General features: G+C 41.9%; 1 protein-coding gene across 1 annotated transcript in view; it reads right to left on the bottom strand.

The window, feature by feature from the left end:
- Positions 1–4,150, bottom strand: part of wdr33 (WD repeat domain 33) — a 14,051-nt gene extending 9,901 nt beyond the window's left edge. The window contains 1 exon segment of the mRNA XM_055149138.1: positions 3,995–4,150. The gene's annotated coding sequence lies outside the window, so the exon portion shown is untranslated.
- Positions 4,151–12,993: the final 8,843 nt, after the last annotated feature.

Raw genomic sequence — 12,993 nt, 5'->3', positions numbered from 1 at the left:
AGTTTAAGTCATAGAAAAAAAAAAAAACATTAGGGGTTTTTTTTTTCTATTTAAACACAAAATTGAGAAAAAAATAATAATTTTTTTCATTTTGGTTTTGGAGACAAATAATGAAGAAAACATTTTATTTTGAAAAACAAATGAACGACACACGGGCTGGAGTCTGGAGTTATTCAACGTTTAACTAAAGCAGAACTGACTGAAACTGGCCTTAAAATCCTCATTTCTCTTTTTCTTTGAGTTAAAAGTGTAAATGAAACGTGGAATTAAACATGTAAAAGTTTTACACGTTTGTCTGATGTGACTTTTGAAGCTGAGCGTTTGTATCAGGTGATTGGTTTTGTTCTGAGTCGGTTTTTCTGAACAGAACTTGTCCAGTAAAACGTCTTTTCAACACTTCTGACTTTTCTCACTTTCTGACACATTTAAGAGTCGAGTCTCTGATCCTCGTCTGAACTCCCCAGACTCACTGAAGAAAACAACACACTTCTGAGTCGTCTTCAAAAACATCCTCTGAAATAAATAAACTAAATAAATAAATCAAGTCTGCGAGTTTCCTGGAGGATCCACAGACCCACAGACCGTGACAAACTGGACTAGACTCGACTAGACTCGCTCAGACTCGTCGTTTATTTCCTGTGGTGTGTGCGGCTCTCGGCTCCTCCCACTTCCACCAGATTTATTGGACTTTATTGATTTTTTTTTATTATTTATTCAACTTTATTGACAATTTCCCAAAGATTCAAAAGGGCAATGTCACGTTTTATTCCACAAAATCATTCAGAAAAATCAAAAATGTCACAGCAAATGTACAACTTTAAAACTTTAAAACTTTTACAACAAAACCAACAGCAACAAGAAACAAGAAGCAGAAACACAAACGCCTCATAAACCCTCAGACAGGAAACCCCCACCAAACCCCTCCTGCACCTGTCCACCTGCCCTCCTGTCCACCTGCACCTGCCCCTGCACCTGCCTCCTGCACCTGCCAAACCTGTCCACCTGCCCCTGCCCTCCTGTCCACCTGCACCTGTCCACCTGCCAAACCTGTCCACCTGCACCTGCCAAACCTGTCCACCTGCACCTGTCCACCTGCACCTGTGCACCTGCCCTCCTGTACCTGCCCACCTGTCCTCCTGCACCTGTCCACCTGCCCCTCCCTGCCCCTGGAGCCCGCACCTGCCCACCTGCCCCTGCCCCTGGAGCCCGCACCTGTCCACCTGCCCCTCGCCCCTGGAGCCCGCACCTGTCCACCTGCCCCTGCGCCCCTGGAGCCCGCACCTGTCCACCTGCCCCTCGCCCTTGGAGCCCGCACCTGTCCACCTGCCCCTCGCCCCTGGAGCCCGCACCTGTCCACCTGCCCCTCGCCCCTGGAGCCCGCACCTGTCCACCTGCCCCTCGCCCCTGGAGCCCGCACCTGTCCACCTGCCCCTCGCCCCTGGAGCCCGCACCTGTCCACCTGCCCCTCGCCCCTGGAGCCCGCACCTGTCCACCTGCCCCTCGCCCCTGGAGCCCGCACCTGTCCACCTGCCCCTCGCCCCTGGAGCCCGCACCTGTCCACCTGCCCCTCGCCCCTGGACTGTGTCTTTTGTTGTTTGTTTGTGGCAGGTTAAACTCGTGTGATTGGTCCTGATCTCGTTAGATTGAGTTTCTTTTGCGCTGGGACACGTCCGGGTCTGAGTAAAAGTGAAAACGATTGTTTAACACTGTGGATTCTCCTGTCAGTCGTCACCTGACGGAGGGTTGTTTTTTTTTTTCTTTTTGGTCGTTCACAAACTCAGATATTGTGATAGTCCTGGTTTAATCTGAATTTAGTCCTGGTTTAGTCTGAATTTAGTCCTGGTTTAATCTGAATTTAGTCCTGGTTTAATCTGAATTTAGTCCTGGTTTAATCTGAATTTAGTCCTGGTTTATCTGAATTTAGTCCTGGTTTAGTCTGGTTTAGTCTGAATTTAGTCCTGGTTTAGTCTGAATTTAGTCTGGTTTAATTTGAATTTAGTCCTGGTTTAGTCTGAATTTCTGGTTTAATTGAATTTAGTCCTGGTTTAATCTGAATTTAGTCCTGGTTTAGTCTGAATTTAGTCTGGTTTACTGATTTAGTCCTGGTTTAGTCTGAATTTAGTCCTGGTTTAGTCTGAATTTAGTCCTGGTTTAATCTGAATTTAGTCCTGGTTTAATCTGAATTTAGTCCTGGTTTAATCTGAATTTAGTCCTGGTTTAATCTGAATTTAGTCCTGGTTTAGTCTGAATTTAGTCTGTTTAGTCTGTTTAGTCCTGGTTTAGTCTGATTTAGTCTGAGTCTGTTTAGTCCTGGTTTAAATCTGGTTTAATCTGTCCTGGTTTACAGACTGGTCAAAAACAGCGACACCTGGGACATTTCTTGTATAAAAATGGGATAAATCTAGAGTGTCCAGACATTCCTGTGTCTCTGTCCCCGTGTCTCTGTCCCAGCAGATTTACAAAGAACCACTGATTTGTTCCAGTGTCTCGACTTTGGACCAATCTGATCCTGCAACAGTAAAGAGACAAAAACTGACATTTGTTTGGGTAAAATACAGAAAATCTGATTCAAAAAATGACAAAACACAAAGAAAATGTGACGGTAGTGACTCATGTTAAAGCCGAGTGCACAACAGTTTTATTTACTTACGACTCGTTTCACTATTTTATTATTACAACCTAAATAAATCAGGGACGTCCCAGTTTTATGTTGAAATCTGCTCCTCCTGCCTTAAAATAAACACAACATAAACACAGACGGATCAGATCTCACAAGCAGAAAATGGAACGGCCCCGGGTTGGTCGTGGTTGGTCATAATTATTACAAACCATTTACAATAAAAACAAGAATCAAAATATCATGTCATATCATTGCAAGTCTCACAATAAAAATAAAATATCATGTTCCATCATAATTTATTAAAATGCAAAAGGTTTTTCCTTCAAAGTCTTAAACAGGGACGAGCATCGACCATGATCCTTTACTCCATAAGAACATAAAAACAGAACTGGTGTTAACAACTTTAATCTTATTTCTTTAGAGTTGGAGAAATGATTCACTCTGAAGACTCACGTGATTTAAAGAGAATTAAAAATAAAAAAAATAGCATATAGTGTATACAATTGTGGGCAAAACCTCTCCAGAACATCACAATAATAATCGTATCGTGAGAGGAGTTTCTTGATAATATTGTACTGTGAGATTTGGACACGTTACCTCTGTAATAATAATAAAACTGTGAAACGAGTGCATAAATAAAGATTAAACTGTTGTGCGAGTCAGTAGAGTGATTTTCTTTTGTATTTTCCATCATTTTCCCGAAACAAAAACCTAAAACAAAACAAAAACACTGGACACTGCACGTGTCTCTTCACTGCTGCAGGGACAGATTGGTCCAAAACAGAGACACCGGGACATTTCTGGATAAAACTGGGACAAATCAGTGGTTTTGTATAAATGTGCAGGGACAGGAGGACGCAGGGACAGGACTGGGACTGTCTCGGGGACACGGGGACGTCTGGTCACGCGTGTTTTGGAAACGCGCGCTCTTCAGGTGTAAGGCTAAAGCTAAAGCTAACAGTGCTAAGCCGAGACAGAGGCCGCAGAACCCGCACTCTAAACCCGCCTGTAAACCCGCCACAAACCCGCCTCTAAACCCGCACAAACCGCCTCTAAACCCGCCTGTAAACCCGCACAAACCCGCAAACCCGCCTGTAAACCCGCCTGTAAACCCGCACAAACCCGCCTGTAAACCCGCCTCTAAACCCGCACAAACCCGCCTCTAAACCCGCACAAACCCGCCTGTAAACCCGCTCCTGAGGCGCTCCCCCGCGGCCTGCTTCAGTGCACTCACCCTCGGCCTCCCCTGCTCCTCCCGCCCGTCCTCGGGGCTCGTCCGCGGGGCTCGGGGCTCTGCTCGCCGCGCTGTAATGGCGGCCTGTCCGTGCTAACCGCGGCTAACTCTGGCCCTAACCCTGGCCCGGGGACACTCACCGACAGTCCGCTGCAGAGCACCTATCTACCGGTCATAAACTGTCCTGCTGCTCCGGAGCGCGTCTCCGCAGAACCATGTTTTACTTTATTCTCTTTATTAGTTTGTTTGAGCCACACGCCGCGTCCATCTTCTGCCTCCCGATCTGCGCCACTGAAGCATGCTGGGAAACACGGCGCCGGCGTCGGGAGCGTCACCGCGCGGGGCATCATGGGACTCTGAGTTTCTGACAGTGATCAAAGACTCAGCCATGGATCTAGTCGAATAACACGTTTAATACTTACTAAATGTTAAAATAACGATTTAAATACCTACTAAATATTAAAATAACGATTTTAATACCTACTAAATATTAAAATAACGATTTTAATACCTACTAAATATTAAAATAACGATTTTAATACCTACTAAATGTTAAAATAACACATTTAATACCTACTAAATGTTAAAATAACACATTTAATACCTACTAAATGTTAAAATAACACATTTAATACCTACTAAATATTAAAATAACGATTTTAATACCTACTAAATGTTAAAATAACACTTTTAATACCTACTAAATGTTAAAATAACACGTTTAATACCTACTAAATGTTAAAATAACGATTTTAATACCTACTAAATATTAAAATAACGATTTTAATACCTACTAAATGTTAAAATAACACTTTTAATACCTACTAAATGTTAAAATAACACGTTTAATACCTATTGAATATTAAAATAACGATTTTAATACCTACTAAATGTTAAAATAACGATTTAAATACCTACTAAATATTAAAATAACGATTTTAATACCTACTAAATGTTAAAATAACGATTTTAATACCTACTAAATGTTAAAATAACACGTTTAATACCTATTTAATATTAAAATAACGTTTTTAATACTTACTAAATGTTAAAATAACGCTTTATTTCTGTAGCACATTTTACAAACAAAGCAGTTTCCAAAGTGCTGCACAGAAATCATAAATTGAAGACAACAAAAAAAAGTAAATCAAATAAAAACATTTGGTCAATATCAGTCCTAAAACAATAAAACCATCAAATCAAATAAAAGTAAAAACCATAAAATCATAAAATAGCAGTAAATAAGAGCCGCGCCTCCGCCGCGGATCCGTCAAAATAAGCCCGGATCCGCGGCGGAGGCGCGGCTGAACCGCTGCGGATCTCGCGGATCCGCCCAGGACCCGTTTTGGATCCGCTTTCAGAACCGGGTTATCTGCCCCGGATCTGCCGCGGATCTGTTTATTGTGTCGTTCGGAGCCTAAATATGTTTCAGATTTAATACTGATCCACTTCCTGCTGACCTAAAAACACCAGCAGCATTTGTGTTGTAATTGTACATAAAACTTTTACAGCAACTATTAAAACTAGGATATAAAGGCTTAAATTTAAAAACATAAACTTAAACAATGTCAGAGTTGGATCAGTGAAATCCTGTCACTAAATCTCATTAGTTAAGAAAAAAAGAAACTTTTTTTTTTTTTACATTGTAAACAATATTTATTTAAATCATTAATTATAAATCTTAGGACATGAATAATCATTATTAATGTTACAGGACTTATAAATATAAACCCTTTGAGTTAAACAATGCTTCATTCTTAATATGAAAATGACAATTTACAGTTTTTAGTAAAAATAGTTCAAGTTAAGCAAAGTTTTTTTTTTTTTTAAATGGCAAAAAACAAATCTAAGTTCTATGAGTAAAAGCCTGGACAGATGAGACAGAGTGTAGCCACAAACCAAACTGTTTAAAACTCAAACTGAACCTGTGTTTCCACCACAGAACAATTACACACATGGTTGTTCTTCTAGACTGTGAAGTGTGGAGCTTCAGAGCCTCTGTCTTTAACTTCAGTCTGAACCAGATGTTTTGAGGCAGATGTTTTGAGGCAGATGTTTTGAGGCAGATGTTTTGAGGCAGATGTTTTGAGGCAGATGTTTTGAGGCGGATGTTTTGAGGCAGATGTTTTGAGGCAGATGTTTGAGGCAGATGTTTTTGAGGCAGATGTTTTGAGGCAGATGTTTTGAGGCAGAGAGATGTTTTGAGGCAGATGTTTTGAGGCAGATGTTTTGAGGCAGATGTTTTGAGGCAGATGTTTTGAGGCGGATGTTTGAGGCGGATGTTTTGAGGTTTTGAGGCGGATGTTTTGAGGCAGATGTTTTGAGGCAGATGTTTTGAGGCAGATGTTTTGAGGCAGATGTTTTGAGGCAGATGTTTTGAGGCAGATGTTTTGAGGCAGATGTTTTGAGGCAGATGTTTTGAGGCAGATGTTTTGAGGCAGATGTTTTGAGGCAGATGTTTTGTGGCAGATGTTTTGAGGCAGATGTTTTGAGGCAGATGTTTTGAGGCAGATGTTTTCAGGCAGATGTTTTGAGGCAGATGTTTTGAGGTGTTTGAGGCAGATGTTTTGAGGCAGATGTTTTGAGGCAGATGTTTTGAGGCAGATGTTTTCAGGCAGATGTTTTCAGGCAGATGTTTTCAGGCAGATGTTTTCAGGCAGATGTTTTGAGGCAGATGTTTTGAGGCAGATGTTTTGAGGCAGATGTTTTGAGGCAGATGTTTTGAGGCAGATGTTTTGAGGCAGATGTTTTGAGGCAGATGTTTTGAGGCAGATGTTTTGAGGCAGATGTTTTGAGGCAGATGTTTTGAGGCAGATGTTTTGAGGCAGATGTTTTGAGGCAGATGTTTTCAGGCAGATGTTTTGAGGCAGATGTTGTGAGGCAGATGTTTTGAGGCAGATGTTTTGAGGCAGATGTTTTGAGGCAGATGTTTTGAGGCAGATGTTTTGAGGCAGATGTTTTGATGTTTGAGGCAGATGTTTTTTTGAGGCAGATGTTTTGAGGCAGATGTTTTGAGGCAGATGTTGGTGCAGTGAGTCTGGTTCCTCTTCAGTTCTTCTGGTGAAGATCCAGTCTGTCAGTGTTCAGCTCTGAGCTTCCCTTTTCTCACAGCATCTGAAATGACTCCAGTGAGAGTTAAACTCCTCATTACACCTCTTGTTCTTGTGAGGAGTGTGGGTTCAGGTTTGTGAAGAACATTGTAAGTCCTGACAGTGGCTGTGTGATGTGAACATGAAAGGTGAACACTTGATTGGAGAGATGCACTTACAGAGGGTCAGTCTGTAAACTCCACCACAGCAGCTTCTGAAAGAAACAATCTGCACAACAACAGCTGTGATTATAATGTGCACATGTTTAGTTCTGAAAGTGAATAAAAGTAGGTTAATACAGTAAACTTACACAGAGTCTGTCTCTACATTTTTGGAACTTGGCCCAGCAGAGGGAATCCTGTAAAACATCAAATAAGAGAAACACAAATATCAGTTTGGATCATTTCAGGCCCCAGTGTTTAACACAAGTGCAGTATTTACCTCCAGAGGGTCTTTATCAGGCCCTTATCTTCTTATTAACCACAGTAGATTCTGAAACACACATGAAAAACATGGTTTAACTCAGAGGAAATACTTTAGTGCAGTAAAACTGAACTCTTTTGTTTTAGTTTGAGCCTGAGTATGAACATGAGACGTATTTCACTGCTGTTAATACACAGTACTCGACTACATTTACTTTTACCACAACATTTCAAATATAATCATCAATTTATGATGGTGTTCATAGTCAATATCAGTGTAATATAGATGTGACACATTAGTGTTCATGTCAACATCTCTCACTGAAAGTCTGAAGCCCCGTCTCAAGTCCCAGAACAGAAAGTTAGAGACAAAGTCAGATCTGACTCCAAACTAAATCTTCACTGTCACAGAAATCATTAAAAGTACTGACTCCAGATCAGTGTGAAGAACAGAGTCCTGATGGAGACACTCAGCAGAAGGACAGAGTCCTGATGGAGACACTCAGCAGAAGGACAGAGTCCTGATGGAGACACTCAGCAGAAGAACAGACAGGTCCTGATGTCATCTGGGGAAAAACAACACAAGTTTTGGTTGGTTATTTAACGTTAGCTGTTATTAAAAGTTGTGCTTTTTATTACGTTACGTTATTGTATTATGGCACGTTGCGTTAAATTATTGTATTAAGGCAGTGACATGATGCACTTTAGTCTCAACTCAACAGTCAACACTCTAATCTACACAAATAATAATGACCTGTGGTTAAAAACACAACCAGATCAGACACCGGTGTCACCGTCGCTCCACAGCCGAAGGCAGAGCGCCGAGAGCGGCGTCCAGCCAGAACCGAGCCCGTTAAACACGACCAATGATCACGGAGCAGAATTACATTTCTGTGATCGTAAAAATATACAAGAATATAAGAAGTGTTATATAAAACTAGTATTTAGACTGGGATCTACCTCAAGAGATGGAGTTATCCTGACCCCTGACCTCACATCGTCTTCATCACGTCAGCTGCTCCTGTCCAGAACTTAAACACACACAGTCACACATGTAAACACACCACAATATAACGTTAACGTTATGTACATTAATCATGACTAATACAATGAACTTTTAAACTATTTCTTACAGTTAAATCCGCGGACAACAGGTGGATGTTGTTTCTTTCTCTCAGGTTCTGATAACGGCTCATGAGTCAGTGACGCGTCCGCGCAGCGAATCTGAACCGGTTTAGCCGCGGATCCGCGCACTGATAGAACAAATCTAAAAAGTGTTGTGTTAAAAGTGCGTTCACAGTGCGGATCTAAGATGATTTAACCGCAGATTGTCTCTGTAACAGCAGCTTATCCAAGGGTTAGGGTTAGCAACAGTCAGAAAGCGAATACGGAACAAATACGCAGCGGATCCGCAAAGCGGACGGACCGTGGGGCGGATTTGGCGGAGCGAAAGCGGATCCGCTGCGGATCCTGATGCTAGGATATTTATTGTAATAACAATAATGAACAATTAGCACTTAAAAACAATAAAAATACAATTAAAATAATAAATACTTGGCGAAACTCACGCAGCGAACCGTGACGTCAGCGGTGCTCTGAGCCAATCGGAGAGCCGCTCGTGCCGTTGCTCCGGTCGAACGGTAAGTGACTCTAAACTTTCCTAAAAACTGCTTTTTTAAACACACAAAACCGCGACATTTCTGCATCAAAACTCACTTTTCAGATCTTTACTCACGACTCGTAGCCGCAGTCGCAGTTTGGCCGCGTTTGATTCCACTTTTGTGACGTTTTGAGCTGAATTGTGACACGATCAGATGTTAGCTGTTAGCCGTTCGTAACATTAACGGTCCCGGGAACAAACTTCACTTTGGGATCAATAACTTCAAAATAATCTCAAAATAATCTCAAAATAACCTCAAAATAATCTCAAAATCTCAAAATAATCTCAAACTAACCTCAAAATAATCTCAAAATAATCTCAAAATAACTTCAAAATAATCTCAAAATAATCTCAAACTAACCTCAAAATAATCTCAAAATAACTTCAAAATAACGTAATCCATTAAATGACTTCACAATGAAATCACAATTATGTCCATCTACTGTTAGTGTCATATTGTATTAGTTAAGTCCTGGTTTAGTCCTGGTTCAGTCCTGGTTCAGTCCTGTTTTAGTCCTGGTTTAGTCCTGTTTTAGTCCTGGTTTAGTCCTGGTTTAGTCCTGTTTCAGTCCTGGTTTAGACCTGGTTTAATCGTGGTTTAGTCCTGGTTTTAGTTCTGTTTCAGTCCTGTTTTAGACCTGGTTTAGTCCTGGTTTAGTCCTGTTTTAGTCCTGTTTCAGTCCTGGTTTAGTCCTGTTTCAGTCCTGGTTTAGACCTGGTTTAATCGTGGTTTAGTCCTGGTTTTAGTTCTGTTTCAGTCCTGTTTTAGACCTGTTTAGTCCTGGTTTAGACCTGTTTCAGTCCTGGTTTAGTCCTGTTTTAGTCCTGTTTCAGTCCTGGTTTAGTCCTGGTTTAGTCCTGTTTTAGACCTGGTTTAGTCGTGGTTTAGTCCTGGTTTTAGTCCTGCTTTAGTCCTGGTTCAGTCCTGGTTTTAGTTCTGTTTCAGTCCTGTTTTAGTCCTGGTTTAGTCCTGGTTTAGTCCTGGTTTTAGTCCTGCTTCAGTCCTGGTTTAGTCCTGGTTTTAGTTCTGTTTCAGTCCTGTTTTAGTCCTGTTTTAGTCCTGGTTTAGTCCTGGTTTTAGTTCTGTTTCAGTCCTGTTTTAGTCCTGGTTTTAGTTCTGTTTCAGTCCTGTTTTAGTCCTGCTTTAGTCCTGCTTTAGTCCTGGTTTAGTCCTGGTTTAGTCCTGCTTTAGTCCTGGTTTAGTCCTGGTTTAGTCCTGGTTTTAGTCCTGGTTTTAGTCCTGTTTCCTGTTTCAGTCCTGGTTTAGTCCTGGTTTAGCCCAAAATGTGAAAACAGGAAAATACCACCATGTAATCCATTTATTTCAAGAAAGTAACTGTAATCCAATTACCACTCACTGAAACAGTAACTGTAACTGAATACAGTTACTCGTCATTTGTACTCTGATTACATAACTCCAGTACATGTAATCTGTTACTCCACTACACTGGCAGAGACACCGGGACACTCATGTCCACGTCACATGATCCAGTGCACACAGTGTCCCGGTTTCTTCACATAATCTTACAAATGCACAAAAAAATGAACTGAACCCAATTTAATAAACCAGGAAAAGTACAAACCGTGAGCTTGAATCTGCTCCAGGAGTTTGACCTTAAATCATGTCAAATTATTATTATTATTATTATTATTATTATTATTATATTATTGTTATTATTATTATTATTATTGTTATTATTATTATTATTATCATCATTATATTTTAAAGGATAAAAGAATAACAGGAGTGTGTTGGTTTTACAGCATCTGCTCCAGAATGAACAACAGACGCCGCAGGACATGGTGAGTCTGACCTGACTCCACCTGACCTGACTCAACCTGACCTGACTCAGCCTGACCTGACTCAGTTTGACCTGACTCAACCTGACCTGACTCAGCCTGACCTGACTCAGTCTGACCTGAGTGACCTGAGTGAGTGGCTCTGCTTGTGTCTCTTGTCTAAACAGGTTTTTATTTTGTCACAGTGTGAAGAAGCGTTTGGTTGGTCCCAAAAGCTACGGACAAGCCCAGACCCAGAACCAGACCCAGAACCAGACCCAGAACCAGACCACATGGACCAAACACGAGGTAAAGACCCAGACCCAGACCCAGAACCAGACCCAGACCCAGAACCAGACCACATGGACCAAACACGAGGTACAGACCCAGAACCAGACCCAGAACCAGAACCAGAACCAGACCACATGGACCAAACACGAGGTAAAGACCCAGACACACCCCCTGTGTCTGTGTGTGTGTGTGTGTGTGTGTGTCTGTGTGTGTGTGTGTGTGTGTGTGTCTGTGTGTGTGTGTGTGTGTCTGTGTGTGTGTGTGTGTGTGTGTGTGTGTGTGTGTGTGTGTGTCTGTGTGTGTCTGTGTGTGTGTGTGTGTGTCTGTGTGTGTGTGTGTGTGTCTGTGTGTGTCTGTGTGTGTGTGTCTGTGTGTTTTGTGTGTGTGTGTGTGTGTCTGTGTCTCTGTGTGTGTGTGTGTGTCTGTGTGTGTGTCTCTGTGTCTCTGTGTGTGTGTGTGTGTCTGTGTGTGTGTGTGTGTCTGTGTGTGTGTCTGTGTGTGTGTGGTGTGTGTGTGTGTGTGTTGCTGTGTGTGTGTTTGTCTCTGTGTGTGTGTGTGTGTGTGTGTGTGTGTGTCTGTGTGTGTGTGTGTGTGTGTGTGTGTGTGTGTGTTTGTCTCTGTGTGTGTGTGTGTGTCTGTGTGTTTCTCTGTGTGTGTCTGTGTGCATGTCTCTCTGTGTGTGTTTGTGTCTGTGTGTGTCTGTGTGTGTGTGTGTGTTCTGTGTGTGTGTATGTCTCTGTGTGTATGTCTCTGTGTGTGTGTGTCTCTGTGTTTATGTGTCTCTGTGTGTATGTTTCTGTGTGTATGTGTCTCTGTGTTTATGTGCCTCTGTGTTTATGTGTCTCTGTGTGTATGTTTCTGTGTGTATGTGTCTCTGTGTGTATGTCTCTCTGTGTGTATGTGTGTGTGTGTATGTCTGTGTGTGTGTGTGTGTGTGTGTGTATGTCTCTGTGTGTATGTCTGTGTGTGTGTGTGTCTCTGTGTGTGTATGTCTCTGTGTGTGTGTATGTCTCTGTGTGTGTGTGTGTGTGTCTGTGTTTATGTGTCTCTGTGTGTATGTTTCTGTGTGTATGTTTCTGTGTGTATGTTTCTGTGTGTGTATGTGTCTCTGTGTTATGTGTCTCTGTGTGTATGTTTCTGTGTGTATGTTTCTCTGTGTGTATGTTTCTGTGTGTATGTTCTCTGTGTGTATGTATGTTCTGTGTGTATGTGTCTCTGTGTGTATGTTTCTGTGTGTATGTGTCTCTGTGTGTATGTGTCTCTGTGTTATGTGTCTGTGTGTGTGTGTGTATGTCTCTGTGTGTGTGTGTGTCTCTGTGTGTGTGTATGTCTGTGTGTGTGTGTGTATGTCTCTGTGTGTATGTGTCTCTGTGTGTATGTCTCTGTGTGTATGTGTCTGTGTGTGTATGTGTCTCTGTGTATATGTCTCTCTGTGTGTGTGTATGTCTCTGTGTGTATGTGTCTCTGTGTGTATGTCTCTGTGTGTTATGTGTCTCTGTGTGTATGTGTCTCTGTGTATATGTCTCTCTGTGTGTATGTCTGTGTGTGTGTGTATGTCTCTGTGTGTGTATGTCTCTGTGTGTGTGTATGTCTCTGTGTGTGTGTCTCTGTGTGTATGTCTCTGTGTTTATGTGTCTGTGTGTGTGTATGTCTCTGTGTGTGTATGTCTTGTGTGTGTATGTCTCTGTGTGTGTTGTGTGTGTATGTCTCTGTGTGTATGTGTCTCTGTGTGTGATGTGTCTGTGTGTGTGTGTGTGTGTCTGTGTGTGTGTGCTCTGTGTGTATGTTTCTGTGTGTATGTGTCTCTGTGTGTATGTTTCTGTGTGTATGTGTCTCTGTGTGTATGTTTCTGTGTGTATGTGTCTCTGTGTGTATGTGTCTCTGTGTTTATGTGTCTC

This window comes from Boleophthalmus pectinirostris, unplaced genomic scaffold (genome assembly GCF_026225935.1).
Source record: "Boleophthalmus pectinirostris isolate CB_2022bp ecotype Guang Dong unplaced genomic scaffold, ASM2622593v1 HiC_scaffold_1, whole genome shotgun sequence".
NCBI lineage: Eukaryota > Metazoa > Chordata > Actinopteri > Gobiiformes > Gobiidae > Boleophthalmus > Boleophthalmus pectinirostris.
Note: the sequence above shows the minus strand (reverse complement) of the source record. Positions and strands in the feature narration are given on the sequence as shown.